The following is a 20,021-nucleotide window of genomic DNA, read 5'->3' as shown; positions in this document are numbered from 1 at the left end:
GCAATTCCATAAAAGAAACGCGGAAATCTTTCTTCCGCAGGAGGAAACCTCTGGGGAAATGCCGTAGCAGATGCTGCGCCTCTTGGAAGGATCGCGGCAGCTGCTGCGCCCTTTCTCCAGCTCGCTTCTGCCTGTTTTCAGATTTTTTTCCGTGATTTCTTTCCGAAGTTTGAGTCATTCCAAAACTCTTCACTTTTTTTAGTATAAATAGGGGCCTTCGTTCTCCATATTTTTCACGCGAGTGTCCGCCCTTCTCTTCTCCCTTTGTATTCTAAGACCTTGCTCTAAGCTTTTGACGCCTACGTGCTTGATAAATCGACCACGTAAGCTCAGATCATTCTGAGTTCCAGTCACGTTGCATGACCGACCAATTTGACCACTACACATCAATCAATTTAATCTAAATCCTCTAACGAGGGCACTTTCTACATACATTCGAGTCGAGCAATCACTAAACGTTAACTTAGTCAATCTCGTTTCGTCAATCATGTAACTCTGAGGGTGTAAATCCCATCTTTTTATTGTGTTTTATTTTTGTACTCATTATTGTATGATTTTACATCAAAATTATGTTTAAACCGACTTCTAAAACCCTTTTATCAAACCGTTTTTACGGATCAGCAGCAACCAGACGTCGAGAAGAAACGCATCAATTGTTGCGCCTCTTCGAAGGGTCGCAGCATCTGCTGCGCCTCTTCCAGAGGCTGCCGCTGCTTCTGCTCTTCTTATTCTTCCTCGGTTTTTCTGTTGTTTTCATTCTCTTTGTTTTATCTTCTTATTTTATTTATTTTCTTTACATAAATAGATTTTAATATATTCCTTTTAATTATCACGTTGTTTCCGACTTAAATCCCTTGTAATGAATATTTGCAGGTTTTCTTCACTAAATCAAACCCGGATTTTAGAGACTCGATTCGTTCATATCAAGTTTCTGGAATTCGTGCTTTGTACATGTTTCCATTGTTTATTTCCAATTTATCAAATCCTTTCAAAAGTCGTTTCCATCTTCGTAAATAAACCTAATTCATCTTAATTTGTTTATGGCTCGTTCTTAACTCGTTTTGATCTGCTTTAATTCGTTTTATTGCTTTTATGACGGCTTCATACGTAAGTAATATGTTAAATCACCTTCAATTGAGTCAAATATCGATAATCAATCATACGAACGAACATTAACAAACCCGCGGTTCTGACTTCACAGCCAGAACTCAACTCAGGAACAGACGCAGTAATAGATGCGCCTCTTCCAAGGGACGCAGCAGTGCTGCGCCTGTTCCGAGATGAGCTCTGTCCCTGAACTTCCATTCTCGCTTTGACTTAGTCTTTAATTGCGTAGTTAATTAGCTATTAATCATAATATCACCCTTAATCTGTCCATATTTTCTAACTTTATTTATTTTCCTTTCTTTTCTCCAAATTGTCTGTCTTAAGTATATTTTTGACGTAAATCAATTAATTCATTGTAATCCCTTGTAATTTCAATTATTTATTGTATTTATTATGGATGGTTTATTTATTTGTTTTTCACATGTAATTAATTCTAAACCCCATTTCGGCATTAATAAATGCTAATTATTTGTTCACCGACTTAGTTTAATTCACATGTTAGGATCAAAACGTTGGATTTTGCATTGCATGCATATAATCGACAACATATCAAATACGAACAATTTCCCTAATCATTAGTAGAGGCCGCTATCGAGGCGGGCGAGATTAGGTGTTCAGTAAAAGGACTTCCTAATACGTACCATCATCCCTTACTCCAGATCTCTGTGAACATCCGTGTTCATTGGCATCCACGAGAGTCATTCTAGACATAAAATGCTTAGCGTAACGAGTTCTTAGTGTTCATGTCACTACTTTGTGTCTTGGCGTGACACGAGGTATTCGAACGGTTCCAATTTCCCATAAAAATTGTTGGCGACTCCACAAATGCAGGCTTATTCAACCTTTCACCGGTTTCAATGCCTCACAAATCGGTATCGGCCCATGACGTGCTTTGGCTATCTAAGGTTCCGTGGGAGAAGTGTCGCCGCCTTAAACGATCTCATTCAAAACGCGCGGGTGCGCGCGGTGCGTGTGGCCCATGTCCACTGTTTGGCGACTCCGCTGGGGATGATACACTTACGTTTTACCCAGGGTGAAACTTGAACGAGGTTAGGGAATAATTTATACGAGACAGTTGTCGGTTTTCATTACTCGACCTTCTTAGGCCATTTTATTCAGCCTTCCTAGGCTTAACCTAACCCTTTCGACCAATCGTCCCGTCTAGACGACACAAATTCTTATCTGGGCCTAAGGATGGATAACGATTGACGTCAAACATACCGTGGTACGTACTCATGTTTGTATCAAGGGCTTTCACTACTCGAGGGAATAGACTAGGAACCGACCTTAGTCATGTTCGGCATAGACCTCTCCACAGACCAGGGTTTGATTGGTTGGTATGGCAACCCACCTTTTAAGCCAAAACCCTTTAAATGCACTCAACATACCGTTATAATGCCTATATGAATGTTTGTATCATATAAGTGATCACCGTTTTATAAACAAAACCATGACAAAATTTCTGTAAAATCAAAATCCTTTTCAAAATGTAAATACTTTTAAACATGGCCTAAATTAGCGCAAAATGAGTCGAAAATCTGTCCAAATCTCCAATCAAAATTCGGGCTACAAAACCCATTTCAAAACCTCACTTTGAGTCAACACTCCTACAACTACACTACAGTTGCTTAGGAGAAACATTTTAAAACTTTGTCATTTTCAAACCTCACTTAACACAGTGGCACACTCCCACTTCACAAGTTGAGTCTTTTTGAGTAAGTGTGCCAAAATGGTCGATCGTGTTTTGATTCGTCGTCAATCTCTTATCCAGCTTCCAAGATGCTTGGAACTAGTCACGCAAGCATTAATGGTCAACCCCAACAACCCGGAAATGGTAATGATCTAATCCTAGTTGCGCTAATCCGTCTCGAAACATGCCAAGACCAAGCCTTTGCTCGCCTCAATGCTATTGAAGGCCGAATTGTTGCTGTAGAAACTAGACTTCCTCCTGCAGAGAATGATGTTCCTGACGCGAGCGTGCTTGATAAGCTTCCACCCTTTGTTGGACAACCAGAAGTCAACCCTCCACTAGGTCCTACTGAAGCTGTAAAGCGACTCCAATACTTGGAGGAGCAACTAATGTACCTTAAGGGAGATGACATCTACAGGGAGAATAATCGCAAATATAAGGCGGTAAAAGCTCAATTTCCAACCAACTTCAACATGACTGACATTCCAAAGTTCAAGGGGCATGAAAACCCTTTGAACCACATTCGTGCTTTCAAAGATTACATGTCTATCAAAGGCATCAAACCTGAGATGTTCCTAAGGATCTTTCCTTCATCTCTCGACACTATTCCTAAGCAATGGTTTTACTCTTTGGAGCACAAGAAGATTGCCAGTTGGGATGATTCCGCAATTGAGTTCACTAAACAATACGCGGATAATGCGGAGATCCAAGTCAATATGCGCATTCTAGAGGTTCTTACCCAAAATGAAAAAGAAGGCTTCACCGACTTCCTAAGTAGGTGGAGGAAGACTAGCACACAACTTGTTGAACGTCCAGACTAAGCCACTCTTGTGGAAAAGTTCGTGGATAATCTGAGACCCATTTATGCAAACCATTTGAGGTACCAAAACATAAAATCTTTCAAAGACCTGACTGTGCTAGGGACGAGAATTAAAGATGACATCCGTAAAGGACTCTTGTCCAAGACGGTAGGTCGTGGATACCAAGGTTCAACGAGTCGTTCTTATGGCTCTACTAGCAAAACTGATGAGGTTAACCTTGTCGAATCATCAAAGAAGAATAGCCCGCAAAGGAAGTTCACAAACATTGGCGATTCATACTCCAATGCTTTGAAAAGATTGATGAAACAAGGTAAGCTCCAACCCATAGGATCTACACCTGACCCAGAAAAGAAGTCTAAGTTCTGGGATGAGAATGCATAGTGCGAATATCATAGAGGCAAGGGACACGATATAGAGAAATGTTTTAATTTGAAACACGTTCTTCAGGATATGATCGAAGATGGTCGTTTACCCATACCTCTCGGAGGTAAGCCTAACAATACTCAGAATCCTCTTGGAGTTCTGATGATCACAGATGAAGAATCCACCTTGGATTGCTCATACCTCATTTCTCCAGTCGAGGATGAGATTCATGCACTAGAAGATGAGGGGAGTTATTCCATCATTTCTCCTGCCATTATCGATTTTATCGCATGGGCAAAGAGTGTGAGTAGGCAAGTTTTAGAGCTGGAAGATGTAGTGGCATCCCTACGCAATCTAAGCACCATACCTAGGGGAAACGCGCCACTGACCCCAAGTCTATCCCAAGAGTCTATGATTCAAGAGGTAATCGCGGTAGTTGACAACTTAGTCGAGCAAATAATCAGTCTAGAAGCCGAGATCATCAGGTTGAGAGAGCTCATTATCGTCAACGGAATATGGGCCGATGACGATGAAGTTGAATACCTCACAGAACACTATCTAGTCAAGGTTAGTGAGGATATAGTCAAGGCTAGCAAAGATCAAGATATAGACCACCTTAATCATTCAGGGCATCCATATTAAAATGTCTCTCAGAACGGTCCTATGACTAATGGTCCAGTTACTAACACCAATGTCATCACACCAAATAATGGCGGAGATATATCAACTGACCACTTGCTAAAGCAACCGCAGAAGACAAAGGCTGATATTTCAGTCTGGGAACTAGTTGCGAGTTCATTTCCCCATCGTCAAGCTTTACTGCAAGCATTGGCTAAATTAAACGTAGCGCACAACTCTACGCCTGACGACGTAGTTAACTTGGTCTTCTAAGACTCAGTTAACTAAGTAACCCAATTACTTTTTCAGATGAAGATTTGCCTCCCTTCGGCGTCAGTCATAACCTCGCTCTATACATTACAGTCACATGCCTAAAGAAGAACGTGCCAATGACTTTGGTGGATGATGGCTCTGCAGTCAACGTCATACCACTAAAGACAACATACAAGCTAGGCATGAAAGAATCAGATTAGACTCCTACCAACCAAGGTGTTTGAGCATACGATGGAACACGACGTAAAGTAGTAGGGCTAGTTAACCTCACTATAGGCACATGGCCAATCGAGCGAAAGGTTAATTTTCAAATAGTGGATATCGAAGCATCATTCAATATACTTCTAGGAAGACCTTGGATTCACGCTTCCAAAGAGGTAACATCTACCTTGCACCAGAAGATTAAGATTCCTCTAAATGGCAAACTAGTGATGATCAGTTCGTCACCTATCAAGGCTGTGATAGAGAAAATGTCAAGCAATTAAGTAATACAGACCCAGTATATGAGCTTGGGGGGCTTTCAGAGCATAAACCTTGTAAAAAGCGAACTAGCACCTCTGTACTTCAACCCATACTCCAATTTGGTGGTCAACCACATACTTAAGTCCCCGGGATACTTCCCAGGAATGCCACTAAATCCCGCCAAGAAAAATACGTTCACACCTTATGAGGAAGGAAACTCTCAAAGGATACCATTAGGATTAGGATACAAACCCACGAAGGAAGAAGCCTTAGAAATGCTTACCCAATTCCAGAACCGTAAGGACAAAGGAATCCAGATGCGATCCTATATCCCTACCCTAAATGGATACTTTGTTAGAGAAGGGAGTCAGGAATACTTTCACGGGTTTCCCGAACCTTAGCACTATAAAGGAATGCAACTAGCTGGAATTGAGGTCTTCCACGATTGCTACTTCATCCCTCTAGCAACGGTTCCTACCATCAAAACTCGTTAAACACCTTGTTTACACGAACAGGCCGTTAGCCTTCTGTTTGGAGAGGACCGATTCGTCAGGGTAGCACAGGATGGGATCATTACCATGATACTTCAAGATGGCCATTTCAACCCGACATCGCTAATTACCGAAACCAGTTCGAATCAGCAGAAAGGATGGAGAAAGTCGATCAAATGGACTAACAACTAAGGAAAGCTCTTCAAGGTCACTACTGGAGAAGGAGAAATGTTCAAAGGAAAACCTAAAGACAACAAATTCGAGTCAGAGTCGGAGTCAGAGTCTGAGTCTAGAGAAGTCACTAGAGAGTCTTCTTCTGCCGTCACTTCCCATCCCATAGTTTCTCCTAGCATAGCGTCGCATAGTAACAACAGCGTGGGAAATGTCCCAGCAGCTGTCCCTTTACCGCCACTAACTACTGAACAGATGGCTTCTTTGTTTCAGCTCTTTTCAAAATTTAATATGAATAAATCAGATTCTGCTTACTCTTCGTGTTTTCCTGAATGCAATTCTATTTACGATGATAATGAGGATGATCCTAACCCAGACTCAGTCGAATTACCTCCCCATATAATTAAAGAGATATTACAATAGGGGGAAGGGGGACCAGTTATAGAAAACACCGAACCCATAAACATAGGAACTGAACTCGAACCCCAAGAACTTAGGATAGGGACAACCTTAAACCCAACTGAAAGGGCAAATTTCATCGACCTCCTACACGAGTTCAAAGACGTTTTCGCTTGGTCTTACAAGGACATGGCAGGAATCGACAGGGATATTGCAGAACATCGAATTCCAATCAAACGAGGTTTCAAACCTGTAAAACATAAGCTTCGCAAAACGAGGACCGAGTGGGCTCTTAAGACCAAAGAAGAAGTCGATAAACAATTCAAAGCCGGGTTCATCAAAGTTTCCGAGTATTCAGACTGGGTGGCTAACATAGTCCCCGTACCCAAAAAGGACGGGCGAATCCGGGTTTGTGTTGATTTCAGAGACTTGAACAAAGCGAGTCCCAAGGACGACTTCCCTCTACCACACATCGATATATTGGTAGATAATACAGCAGATCACGCGTTGTTATCCTTCATGGACGGATATGAAGGATATAACCAAATCAAAATGGCCATAGAAGACATGTATAAGACAGCCTTTGTTACTAAATGGGGCAGGTATTGTTATATCGTCATGCCATTTGGGCTAATCAATGCTGGAGCTACATATCAGCGCACGACGACCACTTTACTACATGACATGATGTATAATGAAGTAGAGGTGTATGTCGATGATATGATTGTCAAATCCAAGGATAGGAAGGGGCATATTGATAACCTTCGGAAATTCTTCCTAAGACTACGAAAGTACAACATGAGGCTCAATCCTCAGAAGTGTGCATTCGGGGTAACGTCAGGCAAGCTTCTGGGATATGTCGTCAGTCAGAGGGGTATAGAAATTGATCCATCCAAGATCAAAGCTCTAGTCGAAATGACGCAACCCGAACAGAGAAGGAGGTTAGAGGATTTCTAGGCAAAGTACAGTATATAAGCCGATTCATATCAAAGCTTACTATGATCTGCGAACCCAATTTCAAAAAGCTCAAGAAAACAGATCACACCATATGGGACGACGACTGTCAAAAGGCCTTTGACATAATTAAGGAGATACTGGCTAAGCCACCAGTACTAATGCCTCCCCAACGAGACCAGCCTCTTGGTTTATATCTCACAGTAACCGAAACAGCCATGGGGCTATGCTCGCACAAACTGTTGGGAAAAAAGAAAGAGCCATCTACTACCTTAGTAAGAAATTCTTGGAATACGAGTGTAAGTACACACCTCTCGAAAAAACATGCCTCGCTCTTGTGTGGGCAACAAAGAAGCTACGCCACTACATGCTTAGCTACTCTGTCAAGGTGTATTCTAAAATAGATCCCGTCAAATACCTCTTCGAGACCCGTTCTCAACGGACGTTTGGCAAGGTGGACTCTAATGCTCTCAGAGTTTGATCTTAAATATGTACCTTTAAAGGTCATAAAGAGGTGCGCCGTTGCCGAATTTTTCGCAGATAATCCTATCAATGACACCCAAGCAATAGACATGTGGTAATTTCCAGACGAGGATATCCAACAAACCAGTGTAGACTCTTGGGATCTTTATTTTGATGGAGCATCAAATTTAAGAGGATTCGGAATAGGAGTGTTGCTCATTTCTCCTGAAAGCGAGCATACACCGCGTTATGTCAAACTCGACTTCGAGGTGATGAATAACGCTGCAGAATATGAAGCTTGCCTCATTGGTCTACAAGCGGCAGTAAGTTTAGGCATTAAGAATCTTCGAGTTCACGGAGACTCATCCTTGATAATCAACCAGATTACGGGATCTTGGAAAATTCGAAGTGAAAGTCTAGCACCCTATCAGGCCACGATAGATCAAGTTTCCCTACTCTTCGATCATGTCACTTATCTACACCTACCTCGGGAAGAGAATCAATTTGCAGACGCTCTTACAAAACTTGGATCTTTGATTAATATGCCAGACAACATGGTAGAAATGCCCTTATGCATCGAACGACGATCAGAACCAGCCTATGTAAACCTCCTCTCAGATGAAGAAGAAAGCTCAGGGGAACCTTGGTTTCAAGCTATTCTAAACTTCAAGGTCAATGGTACATACCCACCAGATATGGATAAGAGGGGACAATGCGCCATACGCCTACTAGCCTCTCAATACCTCCTCAGGCAAGGAGAGTTGTACAAAAGAACACCTCTTGGTGTCATTTTGTGTTGCCTTGATCAATCACAGGCACAAAAAGTGATGGAAGAAGTTCACGATGGAGAATGCGGTCCTCACATGAGTGGACCCATGATGACAAAGAAAATCACGCGTCTAGGATACTACTGGACCACAATGGAATCAAATTGTATTAAATACGTCAGACATTGCCATAATTGCCAAATTTTCGGGAATCTACAACATGTTCCTCCCTCAATGCTTTACACTATGACATCTCCTTGGCCATTTTCCGCTTGGGGAATCGACATCATCGGGAAGATCACTCCACCCGGAACAGGAGGCCACTGTTTCATTTTGGTAGCTATCGACTATTTTACCAAATGGGTCGAAGCAGCATCCTACACTACTCTTACAGCCAAACATGTGGCAAAGTTCATACAAACCAATATCATCTGTTGGTATGGTTGCCCACATGAGATCATCAGTGACAATGGGTCACATTTCGAAGCCGAAGCTGCACAATTGCTAGCCAAATACAAAATCAAGCACCACCATTCCTCGCCTTATAGACCTCAAACTAATGGCGCGGTAGAGGCAGCTAACAAGAATATCGTCATGATCCTCAAGAAAATGATCGAAAATTATCGAGATTGGCCATGTAAAATACCTTTTGCGTTATGGGGTTATCGCACATCAGTAAGGACGCCCACTGGGGCCACTCCTTTCTTTCTAACTTATGGCATAGAAGCTGTACAACCAGTCGAATTAGAAATTCCGTCCCTACGCATTTTGCTCGAAAGTCAAATCCCAGAAGCTGAATGGAATAGAGATAGGTATGAGGAACTCATCCTCTTGCATGAACGAAGATTGCGGGCATTACATAGTGTGCAGACATATCAGGCACGTATCAAACGAGCCTTTAATAAGCGGGTTAAGCCCACGAACATCAAAGAAGGAGACTTGGTGCTTAAATCAGTCAGAGCTCTCCTACCTGTCGATCCACGCGGGAAGTTTAAGCCTAACTAGGACGGACCTTTCCTAGTCAAGTCCATACTCTCGGGGGATGCGGTTAAGATTAGAGACCTAGATGGGAATGAATTTGCTAACCCAACCAACCTCGACCAACTGAAACGATACTACCCTTAGTATAGGACAGAAAACGCACCTTGCATAACACCCACGTGCTGCTCGTGCGACATGAAATAAAAATGACCCTTGGCCCGCTGAAAGAAAGCTTATGACACCGTGCTCTTGCATTTTGACACTTCGACATCCTCATATCATCAAATAAATTGAATTTTATTTTTACAAGCTCTTGCTTTGAACAATTATTCTTTTACATTTATTCGAACTATGCACAGGGTTTGATTTCATTTTTAATGAATACGTAGGCAATCCTTCACAGGATACAACCCATTATTCTAAAATGCAAATAGAAGGACATTTGTATTTGCCTTTGAAATTTGACAAGAATAGTAAAAGGAAATCACAATAGTTTCTTAACTAATTAATCTTTTATTCATTTCTTCCATAAATAATAATAATACGCCAAATATATATAAAAGTGAAAATGCTGAAAATAAATGCGAAGCTAGGATTCTAAAAACCCCGCCGTTTATTACATCGTAAAGAAATAATAAATAATACTATAAATAAATGAATATGGCTATTCTTCCATCTTCCCTTTGCCTTTGTCACCTTTATCATACTTCTTATCTCGACCACGAGCCGAGCGCTCTTGTGCCGTCTCTGACCTAATCACAAAAGATCTCTCTCGCGGTCTAACCCTACCATTTCGATCCATCACCATCTCTACGGCAGAAGCGGTCTTCGGTTTCTTTGACGGATGAACGACTCGCAATCCGACCTGTTCTTCCTCCGCAGTGAAGTACTTCTGGTTCTCCTTTGCTACCTCACGAACCTTGTAATCCACAGGCTCGTGTTTCCTCAACTTCTCACGCTCTTCAGGAGTACCCGCCTTCCTCCATTGCAAGTACTAGTCAGATACACATAAGGAGCCGATAGGGACTGGTATGAAACACATGTTCCTCTGAGCCCACCTGATTACCCATTCCCGACAAATCTCTGTAGTATGCGCCAATGCAGTTTGAGGGACGGTATCAAGCTTCGAAAATTTATGCTTAAGGCCCACTTGCCTCATCAACCTCTACGGATAAATGCAAATCATGAATTTTAAGCCAGGGATACGAACTGACCGTGTCAGGTCCAAAGATAAGACTCCAGTGACTGACCTGAGATGCCACAATGGCACGATCCACCGGATCAGAGGACCTCCTTCGCTCTTCAATTTATTCTCCCAATAGTTGCATACCCGCGTGAAGTCCACCATGTAGAGCCTAGTTCTCATTGTAATTGATCGAGCTTGATATCCTGGCACATTAACTGGGGGCTCGATCAATCGTAGCCTCTCCATCAGCCAAACCTGCGAAGGAAGACAGGAATTGATATCAACCGAAAAAAAAAAAAACAAAAAAAAAAGAAGAAAAAAGAACAAAAAAAAAAAAGAACGGTTGAAACATTGAAAAGTGGGTTCTTACCTGCAAGATGATAGGACTTCCCAAATAAGGAAGCTCGTGGTTGGCCTTTCTATTATCCAAACCAAGAATGGTCTCTCCTAAAACTAGGCATGTTGGGCTCTTGCGCAGCTCCATTTGTTCCACTAGGCTCAGAAAACGAGGACCCCCTCTCATCTCCTTGTCAACATGCCCTTGAAGGACATAGCAATAAAGTAGACAAAACCCAAAGGCTCTACACCTCGCAACATATGAAATGGTAGGGTCCTCCCTATTTATAAATCGGTCAACAAAGTCAAACATACGAACTCCTTTCGAGGTCACAAGACGGTCCACCTCAGCCTTGGTCAATCAGAGCAAGTCTCTAAATTTACTTTTTATATCCTTGAGAGCTAGGGGGTATAGCTGGTACATTTTCTGGGTCCCATCCTCCAACGACAGCTATTTCTTCAGGGAAAGGACAAATATCGCCTTAGGAAAGGCGAATACATGAAAATTTGGGTCCCAATACTCAAGACAGGCATCCAAGAAAGGCTTTACGATTTTCACTAACTTAAGACTCAAGATCGATCCTAAATTAAAAGCACCCATGTCATGTTTTTGTACATTCGTGAACTCGTTTGTCCACTCCTTGAGACGGTTTTTAAAAGCATCCATAATTTTGAGATTTTTTTGGAAAGATATGAGAGTTTTTATGTGATAGACGGGAGAAAGACGAAGGAATTGTGTGAATAAAAGCTTCCCCGAAGTCTCTATTTATACTATTCGCTGTTTCCTAATTTCTGTCAAGGTCTGACTAGCTGGGGAAATGGCGCAGCATCTACTGCGCCTCTTCCAAGAGTCGCAGCTCTTGTTGCGCCTATTCCCTAGGCCTTTTTCCGTGATTTTTCAGATTTGGATCTTTCCTAATGTGCTTTTGCTATAATTTCCTATTCCTATAGGGTATTATTTTGGTAATTCCGCCAAATTACCATGTTTTATATTTCCTAATTCTTCGGGTTTGCTTTTTGAGACGAACTCGACATTTTGGCCAAACGAGCACACTAACTCATTTTTTATTTTCTTTTTTTTTAGGGGAATCATTTCACTTCTCCTTTTTAGTCACTTAGACATTTATTTTTAAGTTTTTTTTAGGGGGTATCGCTCCATACCGTCTGGTAATTTTGCTCATTTCTGGGCATTTTTTTTGTCATTTTTGCTCATTTTCGGGCACTTTTTTTTTTTTTTTTTTTTTTTTTTTTTTTTTTTTTTACTTTTTTCATTTTGCGCCAATTTAAGCCATCTATATGCTATGTGTCTTACTTGTAAATTCTATGTAAATTTCGGTAGCATGACGGCACAAACCGTCACCTACCAAACCTGTTCTTTTAGGCTAACCTGCAGGAACAACAAACACCCAACAGCAAAGGCATTCAGGCTATTATATATACAACCAAAATGCGGTATGTACATCAAACTTGGAGCTATCGCCCAAAACAGGTCCGAAAAGTCCAAAATAAGGTCCAAAATATACAAAATGTATACAAAACAATAACAAAAAAAGGAAAGCAGCTAGTCCTGGTGGCCACTCAACTCAGCTACGGTCGCTTCGAGAGCAGCGATCTCAGCGTCCCTGTCCTCCAACTCCCTCAACAGACGAGCTGTCTCCTCTCAGGACTGCGCCAGCTCGCGCTCCAAGTCACGCTCTCTCTGCAAATGTTGAAGAAACACTTCATTTCAATCATTTCAAAATAAAAATACGAAAAATGGCAATAAAAATTCGAAATATCAATGAAAAGAAATAAGAAAGAGGATGAGAGGTTCATACCTGTCGTCTTCGGCCACCTGAAGTGCCTCGATGGCCGTGGCTCGCAGCCGGTTGGCCATCCTCCACAGCGCCACATACGGAGACGGTGCCACCTGCATTTAAATAACAAAAAGGTTCAAGAAAAGTAATAAACGCATTTTTATGCAATAAGACAATAAAGACAGCCAAAGCTGGGGGCATACCCTTCTCACTAGGTGCTGCTACTCCTCTAAGCCAGCATCCGTCACCTCCTCGCCAAAGTCGCGGATCTCCGAGATCGTCGTCATCCCCGCCGCGTCGGTGTACTCGAGTGCCTCTGGATAAGCTGGGGGCTCGACGCCTGCCACCTCGATCTCCTACGAGGTTCAAACAAGCTCTTCATGCAACGATCATTCGTCATTTGTCAAATCAATGCAAAAATAGGGAAAAGTGAAATACTTACCACGATCGGCCAGAACGCCAACCTCCGGCGAACGAACTCGGAGTACTCCTCACCAGGAAGGAGAAGGGCGTCACCACTCACGTCCGCCAAGTCAGCCTCTCTCTCGGCGTCATAAGGCTCCCTAAACATCGTCCGTGGAGGATTGATGGGAACCGCGAAAGTGTCACGAGAGCACTGTCGAGTCAAACGCTCGCCCAGGTACCACACAGGTCCCATGGGCATCCTCAACAACAACCGACTCGAGCTCCTAAAACGAAGGACCTTAGCCACGAAGGCTGGAACGTCAAGGTAGTCCTCCCAAGATCTAGGCACCCACTAAAACAAGCAAACGAGGGGTCATTCCTATGATCGACTCTAAGTAAGCGGGAAAGGGGGTCATTCCTATAATCACTTTTAAATAAAATTCATAAATAAAGGAAAAGTAATCAAAGGTACTCACGCTGTCCAACTTCAGGGCATTCACGCCCCTCCGATAGACATTGTAAGAAGAGCGCTCTCTCTTCCTACAGCACACCACCAAGTCCCTCACGACAGGGTACGCCTTCGGCTCAGGCTCCGTCCTCTTGGGCGCAAAGCCAGGAAAGTAGGAGTACACCCACGCCTGTAAACAAGATAATCGATAATGATGTTTTATAATTCGATAGAAATAGAAATAGATGAATAAGTAATGATCTTTCATAATGCAAAGTAAAGGTTCATACCTCCAACAAGAGTCCAGGACCGACAGTAGCAGGAGAAGTCCCCTTCTCCATCAGCTCTGGACGTACCATGGCCCTCATGTAGCGAGTGAGGACCGCAAAGCCAGGAGTAACCCAGTCCCACCGACCTAGGCTACTCAAGTCAGACAGAAAAGAAAGAAGCTTCGTCGACAGCCTCTTCCCCTTGTCTCCGAGGTAAATCGAAGAGAAGAACCACCACAGCCACAAACGAGCCCTCTGCTCCGTGGTACAAGCATGAGGAGCCATCTTCCTCCTGTCGATCATCACCGTCGCCGGGGTTCTACCCGCAAAATAGTCCCTAACGTAAGAACTCAGCACCAACCCAGGAACTCTGGCAGCACCCTTCGCCAGGTTCCAGCCGATCAGCTTCCTCGCCTCGGCTGAGTCCACTCTCATCGCCATCAACGGGCATACCAAAGCCTCCTCTCCGCATGGCAGACCCAAGATCATGCCGTAGTTCTCCAGAGTGACCTCGACCTCTCTAAAAGGCATATGGAAAGTCGAGGTCGTGTCCCAGTACTGATCAAGGAAAGGTCGAATAGGCAAAGGTTAGTCCGGATCTTCCTTTCCCTGATCGCCCTCCAAGCCCCCACCAAAGCTCTTAAGGCTCCCAACTCGATGATGGCCTTCTCCTCCTCCTCCGACAGTCTCCCGAAGGCGTCCATCATCGTCGTATAACCGGAAAAGGACCTCATGTTCCCGGCCTCCTGTATCAATGCAAAACAAAGCTATCTTTAGCTTATGACAAATGAGAAATAAAATGACAAGCAAGTTGGACATGTAATAGGAAATGGTAAAGTTCGAAACTTACCAGACTCCTCGCCATCCTATAGGAAAAGTGGCTCTCTGTCGCCCAAATGAGATGTCTACCATCCCATTTCTCAGCCCACTCGGGTGCACCCACTAGCTGGCGAGCACCACGTCCCACGTTGGCCCGCCTCGGGACCTCCTCAGCCTCCTCCTCAACCACCTCCTCTCTCTCACCCCCTACAAGAGCGAGAGAACGGTCGAAGTCTATGTCCATGGGAGCCCTCCCCCAATGTAGAAGGAATGTCACCTGCAACATTGAAGTAAATCAGGCCGTGTCAAGCCACGACAAGCCTCGACGAGGTCATTTCAAGCATTTTCGAGCCCTAAAAGTGGCTTTTCTCGCCATCTTTGGCCTTTTTTTTCGAAACTCGACCACTCATGTAGTAAGTTGGGGCAAGTCAAGTCTAAGTTCAAGCCTAGTTATGGGTTTGAGTCGAAATTTCGACAGCATTTCGGTATAATAGCAATTATGCCCTAGAAAAGTGTCCTGAAAGAGTTGTCACAAATCAAAAATACGGCATAATAGGAATTTTACCATTATACAAGGGTTCCAAAACACCAAATTTCATCAAAAATGGACAATCATAAAGGCATTTTCGAAGCAATTTACGAAACAGCTGAGAAACCGTCTCAATTTCACTCAAATGCTCAATACTCGACGAAAATTCAAAAAGAATACATGGTTATGTTCCTAACATTGCCAATTATACATTTCGAATATCAAGTTTATCAAACAAATCCATTAAGGGCAAAACCTCCAATTTTTCGACATAATGGGAGGGTACCCCTAAATTTTTCGGCTCTAAATTGATAAAAAACGAGAATTAAAAGCAAGAATATGGTGCATACCTCGGTTAGTCATGATTAATGGAACGGACTGATCAAATTTTGACGGATTTTGGTTGAAATTTGAGAGATTTTAGGAAAGAATTGTGTTTTGAACTTATGAAATAATAAACACGGTTTATCGCGTATTTACTCAGACAGGGACAAGCCCGGGAAACGACGCAGCACCTGTTGCGCTCTTTACAAGAGCCGCACCTCTTGATGTGCCCGTTCCCTAGCACCTTTGCAGCTCGATTTTTGAAAATTTGTTATAAGTTTGTTATTCATGGGCCCATGTTAGGTGCGCCTCTTCTCCGACGCCTTATGTCATATATTTGGTTCTTTTGGGCATTTATTTTCGTCCGGACCTGTATTTTTCTAAATGGACTACAAAACCGTCACGATTGATTTATCTCCCAGCAAGGATCTTTTATCAGGATTTCGCTTCCAACAACGAGCGGATTTCCAGCGGTGCTTAGGACGTGCCATTATCAGTCAAGCCTCTTCATTTCCCTTGGCGGTGTCTTAAGACACACCTTTATCGATATTTTATTAGTTTCCAGCGAGAGTTCATGACAGCCGATTGCACTTCTCGAGAGATGGAGTTTGTTTGGAAGCAGACACAAGCAGATTCCCAGAAATGATTCAGTCTAGACAGAATCATCAACATATCCCCCAACAAGAGTTCGCTTGAGACCGATGCAGGCAAATTCCCCCAGCAGTTTTTACCGACGTCCTGCTGTCCTCAATATTATTGTTTCCTCAAGGAGCTCGGCAAAGGTGTCGTTCTCCAGAAGTTCTCATACCAATCGTCTCTTAGGTTCCCAAACTCCCCAGGGTCACACACCTAGCCTCCACCTATAGAATCATACTCCTTTAGGACCACCTTTTCTTAGGGTTCATACACCCAGATCATGGTTACCCTTAGGCCGCCTTCTCATCGATGTTTCCCTTTTAGGGCCTCATACCCTAGCACAATCCTAATATATCTTTTAGGTCTTAACCTTAGCTCCCACGCTTACCCTCAGCTCCTACGCACCTCCGGAAGCATCTCGAGAAAGAAGACTCAAGTATGGTTTCTTCTTATGGTTGGCGAGCTTCCTTACGTAGTCTAATGGACTTTAAATGACCCTCTCCGATAGTCGACAGACTTTAAAATGTTCCCGACGACAGGTCCTTGGCTCAGGCCCCTTGAGCCGCCTCGCGTCGCCGTAGTCGTCAGGTTGTAATTTTCGATTGACCTGATGGCTATACTTTGACTTTTGCCTTGTAGATACCTCATTTCTACATCCTCCGCCAACCACCCAGTGATGATTGGGCCGCATGTTTGGTACGCGGAACGATTTATGACAGTCCGTAAGTTTATCGTCAAGTGATAGCTCAAATACTTTTGTCTACCCCTTTGTCGTCATCTACGTGCCGATACGGTCGTTTTGACAGTAATTAGAGTCCATTTGGAATCCGGGTCAAAAACTGTTTCATTTTCTAAGAAACTGTTTAAAATGCCGAGTCGGAATGTCCTAGAATTTTATGGATATTTATTCAATAATTTAATTTTATATCTATTGGTAAAATATATCCTATAAATCTTATTTTACGGAATAAGGAAGTAGAGATCTACCGCAACTCCATAAAAGAAACGCGAAAATCTTTCTTCCGCGGGAGGAAACCTCTGGGGAAATGACGCAGCAGATGCTGCGCCTCTTGGAAGGATCACAGCAGCTGCTGCGCCCTTTCTCCAGCTCGTTTCTGCCTGTTTTCAGATTTTTTTTGTGATTTCTTTCCGAAGTTTGAGTCATTCCAAAACTCTTCACTTTTTTTTAGTATAAATAGGGTCCTTCGTTCTCCATATTTTTCACGCGAGTGTCCGCCCTTCTCTTTTCCCTTTGCATTCTAAGACCGTGCTCTAAGATTTCGACGCCTACGTGCTTGATCAATTGACCACGTAAGCTCAGATCATTCTGAGTTCCAGTTACGTTGCATGACCGACCAATTTGACCACTACACATCAATCAATTTAATCTAAATCCTCTAACGAGGGCACTTTCTACATACATTCGAGTCGAGCAATCACTAAAAGTTAACTTAGTCAATCTCGTTTCATCAATCATGTAAGTCTGAGGGTGTAAATCCCATCTTTTAATTGTGTTTTATTTTTGTACTCATTATTGTAAGATTTACGTCAAAAGTATGTTTAAAACTGACTTCTAAAACCATTTTATCAAACCGTTTTTACGGATCAGCAACAACCAGACGTCGAGAAGAAACGCAGTAGTTGATACGCTTCTTCGAAGGGTCGCAGAATCTGCTGCGCCTCTTCCAGAGGCTACCGCTGCTTCTGCTCTTCTTATTCTTCCTCGGTTTTTCTGTTGTTTTCATTCTCTTTGTTTTATTTTCTTATTTTCTTTCTTTTCTTTACATAAATAGATTTTAATATATTCCTTTTAATTATCATGTTGTTTACGACTTAAATCCCTTGTAATGAATATTTGCTGGTTTTCGTCACTAAATCAAACCCGGATTTTAGAGACTCGATTCGTTCATATCAAGTTTCTGGAATTCGTGCTTTGTACATGTTTCCATTGTTTATTTCCAGTTTATCACAACCTTTCAAAAGTCGTTTTCGTCTTCGTAAATAAACCTAATTCATCTTAATTCGTTTATGGGTCGTTCTTAACTCGTTTTGATCCGCTTTAATTCGTTTTATTGCTTTTATGACGGCTTCATATGTAAGTAATATGTTAAATCACCTTTACTTGAGTCAAATATCGATAATCAATCATACTAACGAACATTAACAAACCCGCGGTTCTAACTTCATAGCCAGAACTCAACTCAGGAACAGACGCAGTAATAGCTGCGCCTCTTCCAAGGGACGCATCAGTGTTGCGCCTGTTTCGAGATGAGCTATGTCCCTGAACTTCCGTTCTCGCTTTGACCTAGTCTTTAATTGCGTAGTTAATTGGCTATTAATCATAATATCACCCTTAATCTGCCCATATTTTCTAACTTTATTTATTTTCCTTTCTTTTCTCCAAATTGTCCGTCTTAAGTATATTTTTGACGTAAAACAATTACTCATTGTAATGTGATTTCAATTATCGCTATTTATTTATTGTATTTATTATTGATGGTTTATTTATTTGTTTTTCACATATAATTAATTCTAAACCCCATTTCGACATTAATAAATGCTAATTATTTGTTCACCGACTTAGTTTAATTCACATGTTAGGATCAAAACGTTGGATGTTGCATTGCATGCATATAATCGACAACATATCAAATACGAAAAATTTCCCTAATCATTAGTAGAGGCCGCTATCGAGGCGGGCGGGATTGGGTGTTCAGTAAAAGGACTTCCTAATACATACCCTCACCCCTTACTCCAGATCTCTGTGAACATCCGTGTTCATTTGCATCTACGAGAGTCATTCTAGACATAGAATGCTAAGGGTAACAAGTTCATAGTGTTCATGTCACTACTTTGTGTCTTGGCATGACACGAGGTATTCGAACGGTTCCAATTTCCCATAAAAATTGGTGGCGACTCCACAAATGTAGGCTTATTCAACCTTTCACCGGTTTCAATGCCTCACAAATCGATAATGGCCCATGACGTGCTTTGGATATCCAAGGTTCTGTGGGAGAAGTGGCGCTGCCTTAAACGATCTCATTCAAAACGCGCAGGTGCGCGCGGCGCGGGTGGCCCATGTCCACATAAGGAAATCGCCATCAACAATATACTTGCCCACACCAAAATTTTAGAGACTCAAATGACTCAATTAGCATCTTCTAGCTCTCAAAGACAAAAGAGGCAATTACCGCCTCAAGGTAACCCCCCAAGACATGAGACGGTTAGTGCCATCCATTTGAGGAGTGGTACAAGATATGAGGGGCCAAAGAGGTCAATTGATGAAGATATTATGGATGCTAGTGACAAGCAAGGAGTTGTGAAGAACTCTAAGGAGGTAGATCTTACCACCAATGAACTTTCAAAGAAGATGAATGAAGAGAAGGCTAAGGAAAAAGAGCCTATTGTGATTAGATTTCCATTCCTAAGTCGTCAAGCTAAGCCTAAGTTTGACGAGCAACTTGGAAAGTTCATGGAATTTGTGAAGAACTTAGAAATCTCAATCCCATTCACGGAATTGATCATCATGTTCCGGCTTATACAAAGTACACGAAGGATATTATTACCAAGAAGAAATCCATCTGAAAGTTGGAGACTATTGCCTTTACCAAAGTAAGTAATGCTATTCTTCAAGGGAGTTCCCCTCCAAAGCTCAAAGATCCGGGAAGTTTTTCGATTCCATGTACCATTGACGACACTACAATCAATAAAGCA

The sequence above is a fragment of the Silene latifolia genome, chromosome 10 (genome assembly GCF_048544455.1).
Source record: "Silene latifolia isolate original U9 population chromosome 10, ASM4854445v1, whole genome shotgun sequence".
NCBI lineage: Eukaryota > Viridiplantae > Streptophyta > Magnoliopsida > Caryophyllales > Caryophyllaceae > Silene > Silene latifolia.
The sequence above is the reverse complement of the archived record's forward strand: the minus strand, read 5'-3'. Positions refer to the sequence as shown.